The sequence below is a fragment of the Falco cherrug genome, chromosome 1 (genome assembly GCF_023634085.1).
Source record: "Falco cherrug isolate bFalChe1 chromosome 1, bFalChe1.pri, whole genome shotgun sequence".
Lineage (NCBI taxonomy): Eukaryota > Metazoa > Chordata > Aves > Falconiformes > Falconidae > Falco > Falco cherrug.
In genome coordinates this window covers 81,777,681-81,795,627 of record NC_073697.1, presented here as the reverse complement: position 1 = coordinate 81,795,627, position 17,947 = coordinate 81,777,681, and the positions used below count along the sequence as shown (strand labels likewise).

The window sequence follows — 17,947 nt, the reverse complement described above, 5'->3', positions numbered from 1 at the left end:
TGGGTGTGTAGCACATTGTACCCAGCTTGTGCCCACTGACACACTGCTATGCTGGCTGAAGGAGAAGGTCTGACCTGAAACTGCAGGAAAGTTTCCCAACTATGCCTAAGGGTGAGTCGCGTGGGAGGTGTTAGCCATGAAAAGGAATACATGGAGTTGATTAGCAGCCGATTTCAAATGCTTCTGAATCAATTGGACACTTCTGTGCCAGCCTAAGGATCACTGTACTTACAGGGTACATGGGATGGGGTGAGAAATCATGATCTGGCAATTCTCACTCTGGGCGTGATAATATGGTCTCCTGTGGACAACTCCCAGTACCTAGGGAGAGCTGGTAGCTCTTGATGAGCCTGCTCTGGGAGGGATTTCCAAGGTACAGGCTCTCTGGAACCTCCCTTGTGTTCACAGGAGAAGGAACCATCCCAGGTTTAATCTTTTATTCTCTGCCCATACTGTCCCAAGCAGAGCTTTTAGGTTAAGACCCCCATTTTTAAACACATATAAATCTAAAAAGACTCCTTAAGAATCAACAGAAGTTGTTCGTGTAAATATGGGGTCTACACATAGCAAAATGGAGAGAAGTAGAAGAAGAAAGGAAGAAAAGCAAGCAGGTCCAAATGCAACACCAGGGACTTTGAATCCACTCACCACAAAACTTAAGGACAGGTGTAATTCTCCTCACTTTACTCCTGTCAGGAACGAAGCTCCCTTTCTCTCATGTACACTTTCTTGTACTCTCCTTTTTGTGATGCTCTGAGAAACTTCTATCTTTAGTCACCCTTGCTCTAATTTTATTTAAAATGTATTTGCATCATCTTCCAGATTCTGTGGGATTCCTTTGTCAGAGAAATTCCAGAGGATATAGTCCTTATTTGATGAAATTGGTAGTTGCTAAATTAACAAAGATGATGAAAATGGACTAAAGATATGCTTCTTTGTTCGTAATAGGAACCCTATTTTACTAGCAACTATTTTAAAGGAATCCTATAACACAAGGTAACACGTATACCTGTACTTCCGTGTCCCTCTATTTTATGTTCTGTCAAATAAGACTCAACTTTTATGACTATAGTGATCTGTGGATGCATCTCATTGGGAATTTGGACCTTAGTTTGTGTGCATGCTGCCCTTGATCTCAGAGCCTCCACCTGTATAATCATCATTTGAACTAATTTTCCTAAATAATTTTCATTTTTGCATTCTCAGAGGGTACATGTGGCTTTTTGGCACACTCAAAAGCCCTCCATGTAACAGTAAGTATTCTGATAGTCTGACTTAAAACATCTAACTTAAAACCTACCTGTGCAGCCAGGAAAGAAAGGTGTGATCCTAAACTAAATTAGATATCTGAAATTATATGATGATAATGTGGATGGTGTGCTAACATTGGAAATGACTTCTAGTATTCCTTTTGCAACACAGTTTTTGTTGATGAAAAATATATTCGGGGAAGATATGGTTTTCAATCAAGAACTGATGCTGAATGATGTTTAACAATGGCCCATTTGCTCATATTGCTGATTGCCTGCATCTTATGGTGTCTATAATTAGTTTTTACCTGGCTGAATTTGAAGGTTTTTTCCACTTATCCCCACTCTATTTTTTTTTCTCAGAACGAAGTAGAACTTGTTCCAAATTCTTTCCCACAGTTCAGTCCGGTGCAAAAAAAAAAAAAAAAAAAAAAAAGACTAATGAAATCTTATAATTTGTAAACAAAGTATTGATAAGAAAGAGAAGTCTTAGAATTTTGTTTATGACATTGAGATGCTGCTCATGAAGTCTCTATTTTGAAAGAATGTTGAAAAATTGAAGCAGCAGAAGAAAAGAGCTATTTATATGTTTGTAAGATTAGAAAGTGTCTTTCTGTGAGTAACTGAGCTCAACCTGTTTATCTGAAATAAAATTGAGATGTCACTTGATTACAACATATGAATATATAGCAGTTAGTAAAAACCACTTAAATCCAGCAGAGAAAGATGTAATTAAAGTCGGGTAGCTGAGCTACTGAAATTTGTATTAGGAATTTGGGACAGCATTTTAACAATGATGATAATTAAGTGGTGGAATAAATTACTATAGATGCTAAGTTTACTGTCTTTAAAGTCCTCAGCATGTCTGGAACGAGTCACAGTGTAGGACATTCTGCACTTGTTTTCGCTGAAATCCTGCTGGTTGGGGGAGGAGGAAAGCATTAACGTCTTCCTGATTCTTCTTGCAGTAAATGTTGTGCCAAAGCCAAATTGGATTCCTTTCTCAGAGTTTTCCATTAATTAAGCTCCAATTACTGCAGTTGAACATAGGGAAACACGATTGAGATCTAATGACCTGTGATATGGAGCATGACAAACTAAATCAATAGGGTTTTGTCTTTTGATTTGCAAATTAACAGACTTCACAGAGTATTGGAATCTGGAGTAGCAATGTAATTGTACTGACTGGGGACTTGTATTTCCCCCTCTTTTTGTGAGGACTGCCTGCTTTAAAAAGTTTTAGAATTGATGTTATTCATAACCTATATGTTTCTGGGTTTGGGCTGAAATTTATTTTTTTTTCCACACATGTATTTTTGAGCAGGGAGTTTGTCATGTTTCTTGGCATATAATAAAATCTTAATACGCTTTTCTGTAGCTGTAGTTCTCTAACATTTCTAATCCTGTTTATATTAGCGTTAGAAAATAAACCTACCTACTATTACAGTACAGATTTTCATCCAGGTAAAGATAAGTGAGAAATAGCAATCATGGCAGAGTAAATGCCAGAGCCTCGGAAGGCATGACACCTGCACTCACTTGTTCTGGCTGCAGACTTCAATGAAATGAGAAAGGAGAAATAAAGAGCAAACATCACACAAAAGCAGTTTTATATATCCCACACCCATGTGTCTCATGCTCATGTTTAGTTATACTATATGTTAAAGTTCGTCTGTTCTTCCAAAACAAAATCCATCAAACATGATGACTTCTAACCCCTACTGATTAGTGGGTTTTCCATTGATTCATTCATAGAGGCAAAATCACATCTTGAATACAGTTAGCTACAATACCAACCTGTATTATAATTACTTATTTTTAAAAAAAAAAAAAAAACCAACCCAAAACCAACCCCCAAAGTAAAAAACTTAAATATTCAGTGAAACTGTTATTGGAAGCCTAATTAGGATTTCAGCCTCCTCATGCAAGGCATTGCATGAATAGACCCTGTGTCTGTAAGTTTAAACTTAATTAAAGGTGGAAAATCAGAAATACATGTAAAATGTTAATATTTTATACCTATAATGTCACTCAGGAGAGTTTAAAATAGAAGAGGACCAAATTAGCGTTGTGTTCCAAACATAAATCCATGGTTTTTTAACTATCATTAAAACAGTCTTTTGAATTATGATAGCTCTGTATTGTAATTCCAATTTCTAATGGAAAATAAGTGCACACTTCCTCCATTCCCAGTACTGAGTGTGTAGAAAGATACTGTTTGTGTTAAAAATCAGGATATTTAGGAAAAAAACGTTTTGTTCCATAGTGAAAGGAAAAGACACAATTTAGACAGTTTGAATAACATAGTTTGAAATTATACTTTTGAAATGCTTTGTTTCAGAGAGGATCAAATGTTATGATTTATGGCACACCGTGTCATTAGAGATAGAAAGTCTTTTGATGTTTTTTATGTCAGACTATGTACATAAACATACTTGAAATAGGAAGGCAAAATGAACGAAGTCAAATCAATTAAATAAAACTTTTTGACCTGCTAATATTAAATATTTTCACAAACTTCTGTTGCAGCATATGAGGAATGTTCCCTTTCAATCAGTTTATCTTAAATAGAAAGAGATATTATTGATATAAATTTATATAAAATCTAGGTGTCATAGCATACTTGGCAATAAAACACAGCCAAAGGAGATTAAAATGATCCTCCAGAAAACAATTCTGGCAGCTTGCTAACGTCAAGTAGAAGCCACCCTGCATTCTTTTGGGAAGTAAATTCTCATTTCTTTTCTACAGCCCTTTAGGGCATAAAATATGATAATGACCCATTTTGATGGGTGCTTAATTGCCTTTGCATGCATTTTTACTGTAGGAATTCATGGTGCTTTCTACTAAAGAGTCTGTGTCAGTAAATCATGCCTAACATGTCTCTGTTGGGGAAGGCAATTATGTATATGCTAAAGTCCTACTGAAGTGCTAAGTGCATACCAAAACTGGAAGCAAAGAAATGCTCAATAAATGACAAGAAAAATCTGGGTAGGAACATTTATTCAAGGAGTTTTACTTTCAGCATGATTAATCACCTAAAGTGTTTTTAACTTTAGTCAATGGATTGACAAATAAACAATAACTGTAATTTAGAAAAAGTACCTTTTTGGTACCTTTTTAAAGAAAGTCTTCTGCAGTTCTCCAAATAGTAATCTCACATTTGGGAATATTCTTCTTGTATCATTCATTGAATTCTCTATTTGTCAAACTGTCTCTGGAATAATTCTTAGTGCTACAAATGATCATAATTGAATGTATCTGGCAAAGAGAAATTTATGATCTCTCTACATAATGATACAATAGAGCATAATTTTTTCTTTCTTTATTTTGGATATAAAACATACCTGCAATTAAGAACTTTGGTTTTGCAAGATCTGTCATGTAGAATACACTCAATTAGTTTTAAAGAACATATTTATTAAACAGTTGTTTTTTTCTAGATGCTTACTGGGATTGACCTATATCTTTAACTGAGTGGATTGAAAAAATCATATTCTTTGTTACTGGGTAAAATGTCATGTAATTTATATAACAATAATAAATAGAAGATAGGACTGTGTCAATTTCCAGATGCTTTAGTTAGATTTTTGAAAAGGAATAATTATACTTGACATTTTTTAGAGTGAATTTTTAATGATTGTTAAGGTAGGGGTTTGGTTTTGGTCCTCCCTCCCTCCCTCTCTTCCATCCTCCCTCCTTCCTTTCTTTCTTTCCTTCTTTCCTTCTTTCTTTCTTTCCTTCTTTCTTTCCTTCTTTTCTTCCTTCCTTTCTTTCTTCCTTTCTTCCTCCCTTCCTTTCTTTCTTTCTTTTCTTCTTTCTTTCTTTCTTTCTTTCCTTCTTTCTTTCTTTCTTTCTTTCCTTCTTTCTTTCTTTCTTTCCTTCTTTCTGTCTTTCTGTCTTTCCTATTAAGCAAGGACAAGCCATCAACTGGTATCTGTCCTATGAGATATAAAGTTCTTTTCCTACAGATACTGACTATATCATGTAATCAGATATAAATTTTTTTACAGTCATCAGGTATGATTTTTTAATATGTCACAAATCATGATGTTATAATCAATAACCTGTTCTTTATTTAAGGATATTTCTTAAAGTGATTTATTTAGTGTTATATTTAGTCTCAAGCCATACCGAGAAGAAAACATAGGAAGAAGAAAACAAGAAATGAGTTGGGATTATAGCCATCTGCTGAGAGAGCTTTTCTATAAAGTAATGAAATAATGCTTTAGGACAATTAGAATCAACATTTAAAATTTAATCGTCACATACACCTGATTTCTACAAGATCTGGATTCATAAGGTAAAATCCCAATCTCTTTGCAGTTAGTTGCAAAATTCTCATTAGCTGTCATTAAAATATTCTCATTAGCAAGGTCAGGATTTAGAGGTCAATAGTGAAAGGAGTTACTGGTAAGCATTGTGATTATTAACAAGCACAACATTTGTAATGATCCATCTTTTCCATGTGAGCATATTTTTCCATTTATATGAGCTTGTTTGTCTGCTTTGTGTGTTTAGACTCCAAACTCTTGAGGACAGAAATTAGTTTAAGAATATTTTGTACAGTCTCTTAACAAAAGTGCTTGTGATTTCAGCTTGAGCATCTGGGTGCTATCTGAATGCAATGGTTTAATAATAATTGCATGCTAAACAGCTAGGAGGAAAATTGCATACAGAAAGGCAATTAAGTGGAATGTGATAATATAGGCTACCACCTACGTTGGTTTTTCGTGGTAATGGCTGTTGAGAAAGACTGAGCACCTTTGTTAAGCATTTCAAAGACAGAACAGTGGCAGGTGCTATACAGAATTCAGGAGCTATTGTTTAAACTTAAACAATATTGACTGAAACTCCGATTTTACCGTAGGAAGCCAGTTAATTATAGCTGAGTATTCAAAAGCTGAGATGACATAGAATTACAGATAGAGGAAACTGAGCTACTTGTTCTCATCAATGATATAAAGTACTGTGGTGCTTCTTACCTCATACAAAGGAGTAGTTACAAATTACTGGTATGATTGATGATACACAGTGGTTAATGACACATATAGTGTATTCACTATGGAAAAAAATTATTCAGATCTGATTTATATGTATTTCACAGATGATGGTGCTGTCTTGAATGGAAATAGAAAAATGAAATGAGAATTGCATGGTTACATACTTTTCTGCAAGGTAGGCCTGAATTACTAAAGGGAGGAGGGTTTGTTCTCCCTTTTTTATTTAAAATTTTAAACAACAGTTTAAAAGTTGTTCTTCCTTTTTTTATGTGTTAGATATGCAGAGTTTTTCTGCCTTACATTACTCTGTAAAGAGTGGAATACTATGAAGGATAACTTTCACCAGGAGGTAAAAACTAAATGCAAGGGGAAATATACTTTATTTGGATTGTTTGAAAGTTGGGAGGGCAAAAGAATTCTGGTCCTGATAGAATTTATTTTACCTAAGTACCTGTCCCTTTAAGTTAAGAGTATTTTGATGCTGTTGTATTCAGAAAACACGGAATAAGTCTGAAGTCTTATAACAGGAAATTGTATATCAAAAGTGTAAAGTCTTACAACACAAGACATAGAAGGATAAATGATGAATATGTAAAGAAATGTATTAGATACTACAAATCAGGGCTACATTTGTGGCTACATTCAAAATTTGTAAACCTGAAAAAATAATTAAGAACAAAAACCTTAGCAAGGCTTATGCAGTTCCCAATTCTTAATGCAAAATGGATTGCCAGACCCCAAGAACACCCATGATTTATAACACTCCTTGCAGTGCTGCCTTATTACTTATCCCACTTTTGAGACATGCAGGCTTACTTTCCTGAACTTTGAACCCATACCCGCTATTTATAGGAAAGAACCCTAATGCTGAATTAAATGATGTTCTGTGGAAGGGGTGGGTATTCCTCTCTTCTTCCTAAGGAAACTACTTCTTCCTGCACAGACCAAGTCCAAGAATTATTAAGAAAAAGAATGTGTTTAGTAATTGGGACATCCACCTGGGGAAGGGGAGTAGGAGTTTCATATTCCTATGCTGGTGAATATTTAATGTATTAACTTCATACTTGAGCTACTGGATAATTGGAAGACAAATGTGTTGTTTCTATGACTGTCTCCAGAGAATTAGGGGTTTCAGTGCCTAGAGGGAAAGTGGTCTTTGTAGACCTGAGATATGGAGCTTAAGACATCCTGTAGGACTTTCTAATGGTTATTTTAGCAAGACATCATCATATGGATATAATTTTGGGCAGCTTTTGGTGCTAGCTCTGTAACTCAGATGCTAGCTTAGGCTGCCCCACTGTATCCCCAGTCAGTTCCCAGGCTATTATCCCTGCAGCAGCAGGAGCCTAGCAAATCCAAGTTGCACCCACTCACATCTTTTTTACTCCTTTTGCTAGATAGATGGTTGGCAGAGACACATAATCTATGTCCTGGCTCAGAAACTCCTCCTGAGAAGGGGGTGGGGAGACATCAGGCAGACCATTGGATCTGTAAGCTTCTTGACTTTCCATTGCACTCAGCAGGTCCCTGGGCTGTTTGCGGAGCTACAGGCCTGAAACGAACCCAAAGCTTCTAGTGCACGTTAAAAATTGGCGTCAAGATAAGCTCTGCTGCCATCCAGACAAATTACGCTCTGGGCCAACGTGTACTTCAAACTGCTTGGTAGTCACTGCTTGGGTTGTTTTTCATTATGTGATCCACAGTGATCAATAGTAATCTGTTAGCAAACACTAGAGCCTAAAAGAAGTCAAAGATCTGAATCACAATTTTTTTGTTGTTGTTTGTTGGGGTTTTTCTGTAGACTCTTAAGTATAAAATCTTGGTTACCAAATAGGCCCTCTGATTCATCAATTAATTTTGTTTAGGATTAGCTCTCTGTAGAGATTTTAGTGTGTTGCCAGACTGTGCTACTAATTACTTACTTGGAATATTACCTCACATCCAATGGGCCCGTAAAGCAGTATTTGTGAATGTAGGCAGAAAATGACTAGTGGGAGAGTATCTGACAATGTCTCTGTGTGTTTTGAAGGTTTTAGATTCTGATAACTTTATTCATATTAAGGAGGGTGCTACTATGTGGAGAAGTACCTCAGAGCTGATGCTATAAGGTATGGCTGAAGTTTGAGAAATATTCAACCCAATTAGTATCAAGGAGGTATCCAAGCAGACTTTGTTATAGTGGGCAAGAACAACCCTAACTATGGTAAACTAATGAAAAGTGACGGGAAATGTAATAAAAACCAGATAGTATTTACCCTCTATCAGATGCAATGTCTTATCGTGAACATTCCTGAAGTACAAAACTTAAGTGATGCATTAAAATCAGGGGAAATGTGTTCTTTACAGTAAAAATGCAAGTAGCAAATTTGGCAGTGATAAGTGTAACTGCCTGGAAGAGCTACAATCACAACCTCCGTTCATAGTCTGGTTTCTACATTGTTATTAAATAAGCCTTCATTTACTTATGCTGCTGGAAGCCCATATTCACTGCAGTATCTGCGTGTACCTTTTAAATATAACCTTCATACAATATTATTTTAATTTGATACCATTTATGGTTTGAAGGCATCGTTGACTACTGGCACTGGTCACAGTTTTGCCTCCCTTTGCAGCGCTTACCTGGTAGCACAGTGTTTCAGTTTGCTCTGGCAGTTGTCAGTCATCGATGTCTTACACTTATTTTGCTGGTGGGTCAGCAGAGAAGAATGCTGTGAAACAACACACAGCAAATGTTCTTAGGATATAATGTACTTGTTTAGCTATATCAGTCAAATCTGTTTTTTTCCAGGATATTTGTTGGTCTCTCTTTTTGGTGTCATAAAGTGTATACATTAGGCTTAACACACACGGTTCTGGGTATGCAATATCTCTGGGAGCTGGTGTGCCTAATATTTGCACAATAAATAGAATTCACTTCACTAGACCCTGAAAATTTTAATGACAAATACTCTTGTTATTATGTCCTTTATTTAATATTTTAACAGAAAATAATTCCAATAGAATTTCCTGAGCTATCAGTCTTGAGAATAGAAGGCAAATGACTTTACCCTAATGTCCATTACTTTAAAAGGAAAAGAGGGATGTCTGTTGTATTGATTGATATACATTCCTGTTATATGAACCTGGAAGAAAAGGTGCACAAAATTATTTTCTCTGTAGAAATTTTTCACACAGACCTTCATAAAAAGAAATATGTTAATGAGTTAATAACCGTTAGTGGTATCACCTCTTTCCATGCTTAAAACAGTCATTCCTTTAGTGGAAACAATTACTTCACAGAAAATTGACTAATTTTCAAGTAACCTATGTTAGAAATCCACATATTCAGGTGGATTTTCAGGGAATCATGCCCAAATTAACGACCCACATTGTACCTGGAAGAACAGTTCTTTGTTTAGTTCAAATGTTTAGTTCAATGTTTATTTTAAGGGACAGTTCTTATTTCCTTTTCTTTCTGATACAAAAGAGAAGGTGGCTGAATCAGGTCGCTGTGAAGGAGCACAGAGCGTCTAAGTAACCATTTAACTGAAGTCCATTTTCACTGGAAGCACAGTGGTAACTCCACTTATTTGGGCCGCTTCTGGAGAAAGGCCTTTCCTGAGCTCCGTAGAAATGCCTGTGCAGGCTGAGCAGACTTTAAATCCAGGAGGACTCCAGTGGTTATGGAACTTACCCACAGTGTGCTGCTGATGTGTGCAGGTTGCTGAAAGGTGTCTAGAATGAAGGCTTTAGACATCTGTGGTGGAACTCACTCAAGAAATGGATTCTCCTTTTGCTGAGGGTAGGCATTGCAAGCTTAGATGATACGTCAGGATCACCGCTTAAAAACTGAAGAACATGTCTGGGGCAAAGCAAGAAACACAAACTAAACAGCTTATGCTCATGTAATTATTGCCAAATGAGAACGATGATGAACAGTGCTGGAGCTGAAGTTGGTTTTTTTTTAACGTATGAATTTTCAGTCATTTTTCTTGTATCCTCTGTGTAGACCAGTAGTGTGAGAGTAAGGTCGTTAAATTCCATTAACCAAACTATTTCCTGGTGTACTGGGTCTGGCTGGGATGAAGTTAACTTTCTTCATAGCAGCTTGTAAGATGCTGTGCTTTGGATTTGTGGCAAAATAATGTTGATAACATACCAGTGTTTGGCTGTTGCTGAACAGCGCTTGCACAGCTTCAAGGCTTCCTCTTCCCATGCCCTGCCTCCCAGCCCCCAGCCAAGTAGGCTGGGGCTGAGCAAGGGTGTGAGGGGGGACACTGCCAGGACAGCTGACCCAAACTGAGCAAAGGGATAGTCCATGTCACCTAACATCATGCTCAGCAATAAAAACTAAGGTAGAGGAAGACAACGATGAGGGATTTTTTTGCTTCCGAGGTGGATATTGTTCAGAGAATGGATGGACATTGGTATGCCTATGGGAACTGGGGTGTGATTTCCTTTGCTTTTTTGTGTTTGTTTGTTGTTCCCCGCCCCCCCCCCCCCCCCCCTGTTAACCCCCCCCTGTTCTTCACCTGTTAACCTGTCTCTAGCTTGACCCACGAGCTTTCTCACTTTTGCTCTTCCTGTTCATTCCCCTTGTCCTGCTGGGATGGAGGGAGTGCGTGAGTGGCTGTGTGCATGTTCAGCTGTGGGCTGCTGTAAAATCACCACACCTGAAAAGGAGGGATTTTGCCCTTTCTGTAATGAGTAATGGTTTTGTACAGATCAGTAAAGAGAACAATAAACCCACTAACTGCAGTTCATGAAGCCTCTCTGTTCTTCATTTTGAGTACCAAATGCGAAGTGTCATGCAATGGGAGTGACTTGGAAAAGCAATCGTGGCACATCTTCTGAGGAAACAACACTTAAAACTTCTTTGGTTTGATTATGACTGAATGTTGCATCATTTTAGCTATATGTTGGTCTATCTTTGCAGGAAAAAACCCTTGTGTATTACCAAGGGTAGGGTAGATTCTCTTTCAGAAGAAGAAATTGAAGATTTGGTACAAAAAAAAAAAAGTATGTTTTCCTATATGCGAACATAACGTCAGATCATGGAACTATCCAAGTGGGAAAAAATGAATTGTTTGATTTGTTTTCAAGAAATGAAAATACATTGCACCAAGAATATATGAAAAAAGTTCTCCAGTCAAATGGTTTGAGCTTTGATAAAGTATAATTACTTGAGACTGATAAAAAAGCAGCTATCTTTGGGGGTGGGGGGGGGTGGGGGGGGTGGGCACCATCAATAAATTAATATTAAAAAAAAAGGAAAGAATTTTCTTGTATACAGCTCATGCAGTAATTAATACAGCTATTTTTACTTCAAGGAAGTCATGATTTGTTCAAAAGTTTTCAATCGTCTTATCCATCTGCCAAAAACATTACAAAAGTAAATGCTTTAACAGTTTCTGGAACATGTCCTTACCAAACAGTTGTCTTTCCGTCTGCAATTAGAAAGATTTTTTTAGGAAGTACTTTTCTTAATTAAGAAAATACTCATTTTACATTCTCCACAAATGATAAGAACATGAAAGTTATTTTGACTCTTTTGTGAAAAGTTGGAAGCAATTCACTTGATAGTTTAGAAAGATAAATAAAGACTGTGGAAGGACTATTGTATATGGAAGAAACCAAGAATGCAAATGTGTGAGGAATCTCATCTGGTCTGTTGTGCTCTCTTCAGATCTTGTCCTCTCTGTTCCTTAAGCCAATATTCTTCTTGCATATTAAATACAGGAGTAATAGGAATACATGTTTCTGTACAAAACACCTGGAGAAATTACGGAAAACAATGCAGTACTGACTTGATTAAAGCTGAATTTCCATTAAAATTAATTCCCTTGTACTGATGCTCATAAAAATGTGCAGTCTTAAGGGTATTTGTAATATATGCTTCCAGATCTGCATCCAGGGGAGCGCAAGTGTCAGAAGAGAGCAAATTTGAAAGGGGATTTGATAAGAGAAGTGGGCCATGCTTTTGGTGGGGTACCAGGTTAACTAGACTGTGAATAAAACTTTGTAATTACTTTAATTTTGGGGTTTTTTTGGGGGTAAAGCAAGTGATTGTTCTTACAGATTATGTGAGCTAGAGTAGTCTTGCTATCCTGATTAGTGCAGTGTCTAATGTGATTAAAAACTTTTGTTAAATTAAAAATTTTTGTTCAAACTTAAAAAAAAATCTAAATCCAGACTTCAAGAAATTTCAGGATGTAACAATAATGCTTTGCTCCTGGGGGTGAGGGCTTGGGATAAGGCTCCTGTTCTCATTATGAAGGCTGACAGACCTTCACAGATTGTGTCGGAAATTGAATTTTTGTTAAATAGCTATCATCCTCCTACATTTTGATCCACTTATCTGTTATTTTTAATTCTTGGAAATGTTTCACTTCTCACCAGGTTTTGTATAATGCATTATTGCAGTGGCCTAAGATCATTTAATGATTTCTGCTGAACTCTTGCTTGAAAGTTAATGATGATCGAAAAAATATACGGTTTTTTTTCAAGTAATGAACAATCATATTGCATTAAGAAGTCTTTAATGTACCTGAACAATAACTTTACCAGTTAAAGCATATGCAAAATTTCTTAAGCTAAATCCAGCACTATTACATGGGAAGTTTAGTAAAGTGGAATGCATATTTTATAATTTTACTTTTTTTCATTTACTTCTCCGCTGCACTTTGATCTTTTCAGAGATCTCTGCCTTTCACTTGCTAGGAAACCATTCTGTTTGAATGCTTAAAGCTGTCTTTTTTAATTAGTATTTTGCATTCTAGATTCAAGAAAGAAGTAAGAGTCCCGAGATTAATGCAGGCAAATGCATGACATGTAGTTCTTGATTTAAGGTTGTGTTTATGTGCTTGGAATCATCTTGCAGCCAAAGTGATGAATTATTATTCTTGGCTGTCACATAAAACCAAAGAGCGTCATAGTTTATAAAAACAAAAAAAGCTTGTTAATGTCCACAGCCAAGTTCACTGTTAGTAAGCTTTTGCAAAACAGGTTAAATCCTGAGATATTTAGAAAGCTTTTAACAACATTATTAACAATTGCATATTTATTCAATAGTTGATTAGAGTAGGCAAATGTGACCCTTCTTTCTGCTCTCAGTTTCTTATTTTTTTCAGGATCTTGGTTTCAACCAATTGGTAACTGGACAATCTGTATTTCTCTAAAATACAACATTACAAATCAGCGTAGTGCTTTGCAAGTTAGAATGATTCTGACTTTTCACAGTTTGGAGTTAAAGTAAGTAGTACTTTGTGAAAAAAAAACAACCAGTAGGTCACAGTATTCAGACTTTGCTGTCTACAACTTCAACATGATGGGGAGGGGAGAGGGTGATGCTGATCTCTCTGCTGTCCGGTGATAGATAGGATGCGAGAGAATGGCTTACATCTGTCAGGGGATATTCAGACTGGATATTAGGAAAAAGTTCTTCACTGGGAGGATGGTCAAGCATTGGAACAAGCTCTGCAGGGAGGTGGTCATGGCACCAAGTCAGTGAATGCTAAGAAACAATTTGAAAATGCTCTTAGATAAGTGGTATAACTTGCCCTACATGCACTTTGGAGTTGGACTCAATGACCTTCATGGATTCTTTCCAACTCAGGCTGTTATGAGTTTCTCTTTTGTATTTCATATTTATTGATACGCAGCCATTACTACACATCTTTGCAAGATTCCTATTGCATTCAGCAAAATTTCTTCACTGAAACTTTCTCATGTTATTAATAAAATAACTGTTAATTGTAACATAATTCACACACAAAAAGAACATTATTCATAAAAATGTGTGTGTAGGTAAAATAAAAAGGGCTATGGGAGGCTTCTTCCCAGGTAGCAATCAAAAAATGAAGAGACCTTTTAACCCCTTCTACTTTAAATTTGCTGTGCTAAAATGTCACCTCATTATCTGAGCACCTTCTATGGCGTTCGCTCATCAAAATTACTAGAACGCATCTTAGATTCTGTGTTCTTGTATCTTCTCCCTAGGAAAGAAATATGAACAGCAAAACATCTTTTTGGTTTCTTTTTCTTGTGTTTTGGGGTGTGTGGGGTATGATGTTGTTTTTTGCTCAGGCTTTTTCCCCACAACAATTTCTGTTAACACTAAAGAGAAAAGTTCAAAGAAACATGAGTCACACCTGCAGCAGCCAGAATGAGGTTGCATAATCCCTTTTTTTGCAAGAGACTTTGTCCTGCAGTGCCAGATGACTCCTTTATATACCTGTATTTATATGATATGCGTTCTATAACCTAACAAGCCATGCTACTTTTGACTATGAGGTTATGTTAGGAAGAAGGGAGGGGAAAGCTGTACTTGGGGAGAACTGGGTGATGGGAAGAAGGGCAGTCCTGTTGGAAACAGGGAAAAGATGATACAATCATTGAGGGGTTAGAGAACAGGTAGACATGAAGTCAGTGTATTTTCAGGATAAAAGGGGAGAAGAAGGGGAAATTCAATTTTCAGGGCTTCCTTTTATGGAAATTTAGGAATTCTTTAAAACATTATGGTATTATTACTGTATCAGTATATCATTGCTATAATGAGAGATACTCTCTCTTTCTTCTCTTTAAGTACAGACTTCAAGATCTTCATTTTGAAAACACTTAGCAGAATGACATCTAACTGAAGGGAGATGGAAAGGACTCAGTTCCCAATTATATTTCTCCTGTGGCTGACTTTCAATAGAAAGGCTTTTCTTGCGATGTCAGAGAAGGCACTGATGCAAGAAGTACAAAGAAGTTCAGACCTGCATGGTATAAAAAGCTTTCAGAAAGCAGGTGGGAAAAAGATAACGAACAAAACTTCAGTACATATGCAGAACTAAGTATCTTAAATGTTTTAAGAACTGTAGATTGTGTGTTCTCCTAGAAATATTTCCTTCAGAGCAAAAAAAAGATAATCATATAAGCAATGTAGTTTGTGGTAAATACATACTTCAATTTTAGACAAGAAGCACAGAAATATGGATGGAAATTCTTTACTGGCAGAGTAACACTCAATGTTGGTGATGGTAATATGGTTCTACTGCTGAAGATTTATTGCTACATTTGGTCAGCATCCATAATCAACTTCAAGATGCTTAGTTTATGCTGTTATGTCCAGAAAATGTTATAGTACATGCATGTAGCTTTGCTCAGGTATTTTATTAACTGAACTATTCAGACTGGCAAAACACTTAAGTTATTTGCTGGGTTGGATGGAATAACCTGCAGTATACACATATTCTAGGTGCACATTTTAAAATAATTTACTTTAAAAAATTGTGTGACATTCATTCTTCTGTATCTTGGAAAATATATATAGGTCTTATTGTTTTATGGTTTATTTCCTTTTGTTTTTCTAGATCTATTTGTTTTAAATTGTAAGTAACATACATAGAAATTCTAAGGAGAATAGCTCAAAAAGAAACACAAGTTTTACCAGTAAAAAAATCAATATAACTGAATCTAATGTATCAGTTAGTACAGAGAAAATTGTTTTTTAGTGTATCCAAAGCAATTACTTTTTGGAAAGCTCATGTTATTTAAAAGCTTTGTGAAAGAATGAGGTTTTACCTTTAAGTAAGGAGTGAGTTTCCTGTGGAAAGTAATAAATTTTACCAGAAATTTAATTTTCTTGTTTTAAGGACATGAGAAATAATATAAAATTTGACAAGTATTTTACTTCAGTTACTTTTGAATTTGTATTTCCCATTCAAAGATAAGAAACTTCTTGGTTCCTTACATAAGTATGTTACTTCTGAGATGTGTGATTGCAACTTTGAAATAAGGGGTATTTGGTAGGTGCAACATATTTTCTACTCAATAATAAAATCAGTCAGTCTTAAAACTAAAATAAGGTACATAGTTATGAAAATAATATGTTAATTTGGAAAGTTATTATCTGGTAAAGTTAAATCATTTTTTTTTTTGTCCAAACTCAAAATAGTAAGCTACTTTTCCAATGATTAGTTAAAACACATGGGATATGAATTTTAAAATAACTAGATTAAGAACTGACTTCAAAGGCGTAAGTACAGGAGTCTATGTTAAAGGGGAATTACTTTAAAATGATGTTTAGATGAGACTTTTTTTGAGCCTTGATGGAACTGAGAGGTTAAATCAAAAGATGAACTGAATCAAATAGAGAGCTTGAAACTACTCTCCCTAGTATTTCTTACCATGAGGAAAAAAAAAGATGAGGTTAAATCAAAAGATGAACTGAATCAAATAGAGAGCTTGAAACTACTCTCCCTAGTATTTCTTACCATGAGGAAAAAAAAAAAGATGTGATGCTAAATGTACATCAATGCAGAGAGGTTCTTTTAAGGTATCTTTCCAAAGTATAGTGATTCGGTGTATATCAGAGGCATGTTGCATTTCTCATATGTATTTATAAGTATAAATTCTACAGAGTGGTCTTTTCCCACCGAATCAGTGCCAAGTCTTCAACAGCTCTTTTGGTTTACAGTAAGAACCTTAATGCTTAGTAGCTCTTGTGTTTGGGGTGCCATGTAAGTGATCCTTATTCTTGACTCACTTTTAATCCCATCAATTTGAGTATCAGTCATTCTTATGATGCTTGTGCAAAAAGGATCAGAACTTCAGGTGCTTTCTGGACTTAAAATATCTGTGGGCTGACTTAAAGCAATAGAAATTTATACCAAAAATCTGTGAAACTAGATTTTGAAACTAGAAATAACATTTTTCCAATATACTTCTATTCAGTATTCATGGTTATTTCTGTAACACAACCTGTATGAAATGAACCCCTCCTTTTGCCAGGAAAGAGTTACAGAGAAATCACCAAACCACTTTATTTTCAATGGGAACAGAATGGAATTTTTGATTTTGAAGGTGCACTCTTCATGCATGATTCTTTTATGTTAAACAATTAAATTAAAATATTTAATAAAATTTACTGGTTTTAATAACACAGAAGTTTCCAATCTTTTAGTGTTCTTTCCTAAGCATAAATCTGTATTTATGCTGTCAAGATTTATTGAAAACATATATTCATTAAGCATAAAATGGAACATAATTGGTAGTACTGTGCAGCTTATAGGACAATGCTGGTTTATACAGATGGTGGTAAAGGAAAGAAAGAAAAAAAAAGGAGAATTAAAATTCTTAATTTTACAGTCTTTATAATTTTGAAATCCTTTAGTGTATGTCTTATTAATCTGTGTTGATCTGTGCCAACAAACTATACAGATTATTTTCCAGAAGTCCTGGAGGGAAATAATGGGGTTTGATTGGAATGCCAAGGTCAAGAGGATCATTACTCTTTATTGCATTTTTTTCTCTAATAACAGATTAGGAGGAACTCTAAGCATCTCTGTCATCTCTGAAGCTTTAATACAGTAGTTTGTCGCAGTTAGTGCTGCTAAAGCCATATGTAATGCATGATATCTTTTTTTTGAAATAATATTTATATCACAAATGTTTGGAAAATAAAAGGGCTGGTATTAATAATGATCATTATTTATTAAATTGCACATAAAGTTAACGTGTTCTTGTTTAGGACTTGGACTTATGGTATCTTTGAATACTAAGAAATGTTTTTCATGAACAGTTTGTCCAAGGACTGAGTGGATCTGTGCAGAGTAAACACAATTTTCAGGAAGATAAATGATTCCCTCACTCTCTGAATCGAAGTGGAAGGAGTAAGTTGGCTGGAATTCCAGTGTTTTAGAGGGAACATCTAATATGGGTAAGTTAGAG

The 17,947-nt window shown here is 35.6% G+C and overlaps 1 long non-coding RNA gene across 1 annotated transcript in view; it reads left to right on the top strand.

Annotated features, from left to right (window-relative positions):
* Positions 1-15,907, top strand: part of LOC114017350 (uncharacterized) — a 32,194-nt gene extending 16,287 nt beyond the window's left edge. Inside the window, exons 2-3 of the long non-coding RNA XR_003562347.2 lie at positions 13,363-13,483; positions 14,817-15,907. This is a non-coding gene — a long non-coding RNA (uncharacterized LOC114017350). The remainder of the gene's footprint in view (positions 1-13,362; positions 13,484-14,816) is intronic.
* The last annotated feature ends 2,040 nt before the right edge of the window (positions 15,908-17,947 follow it).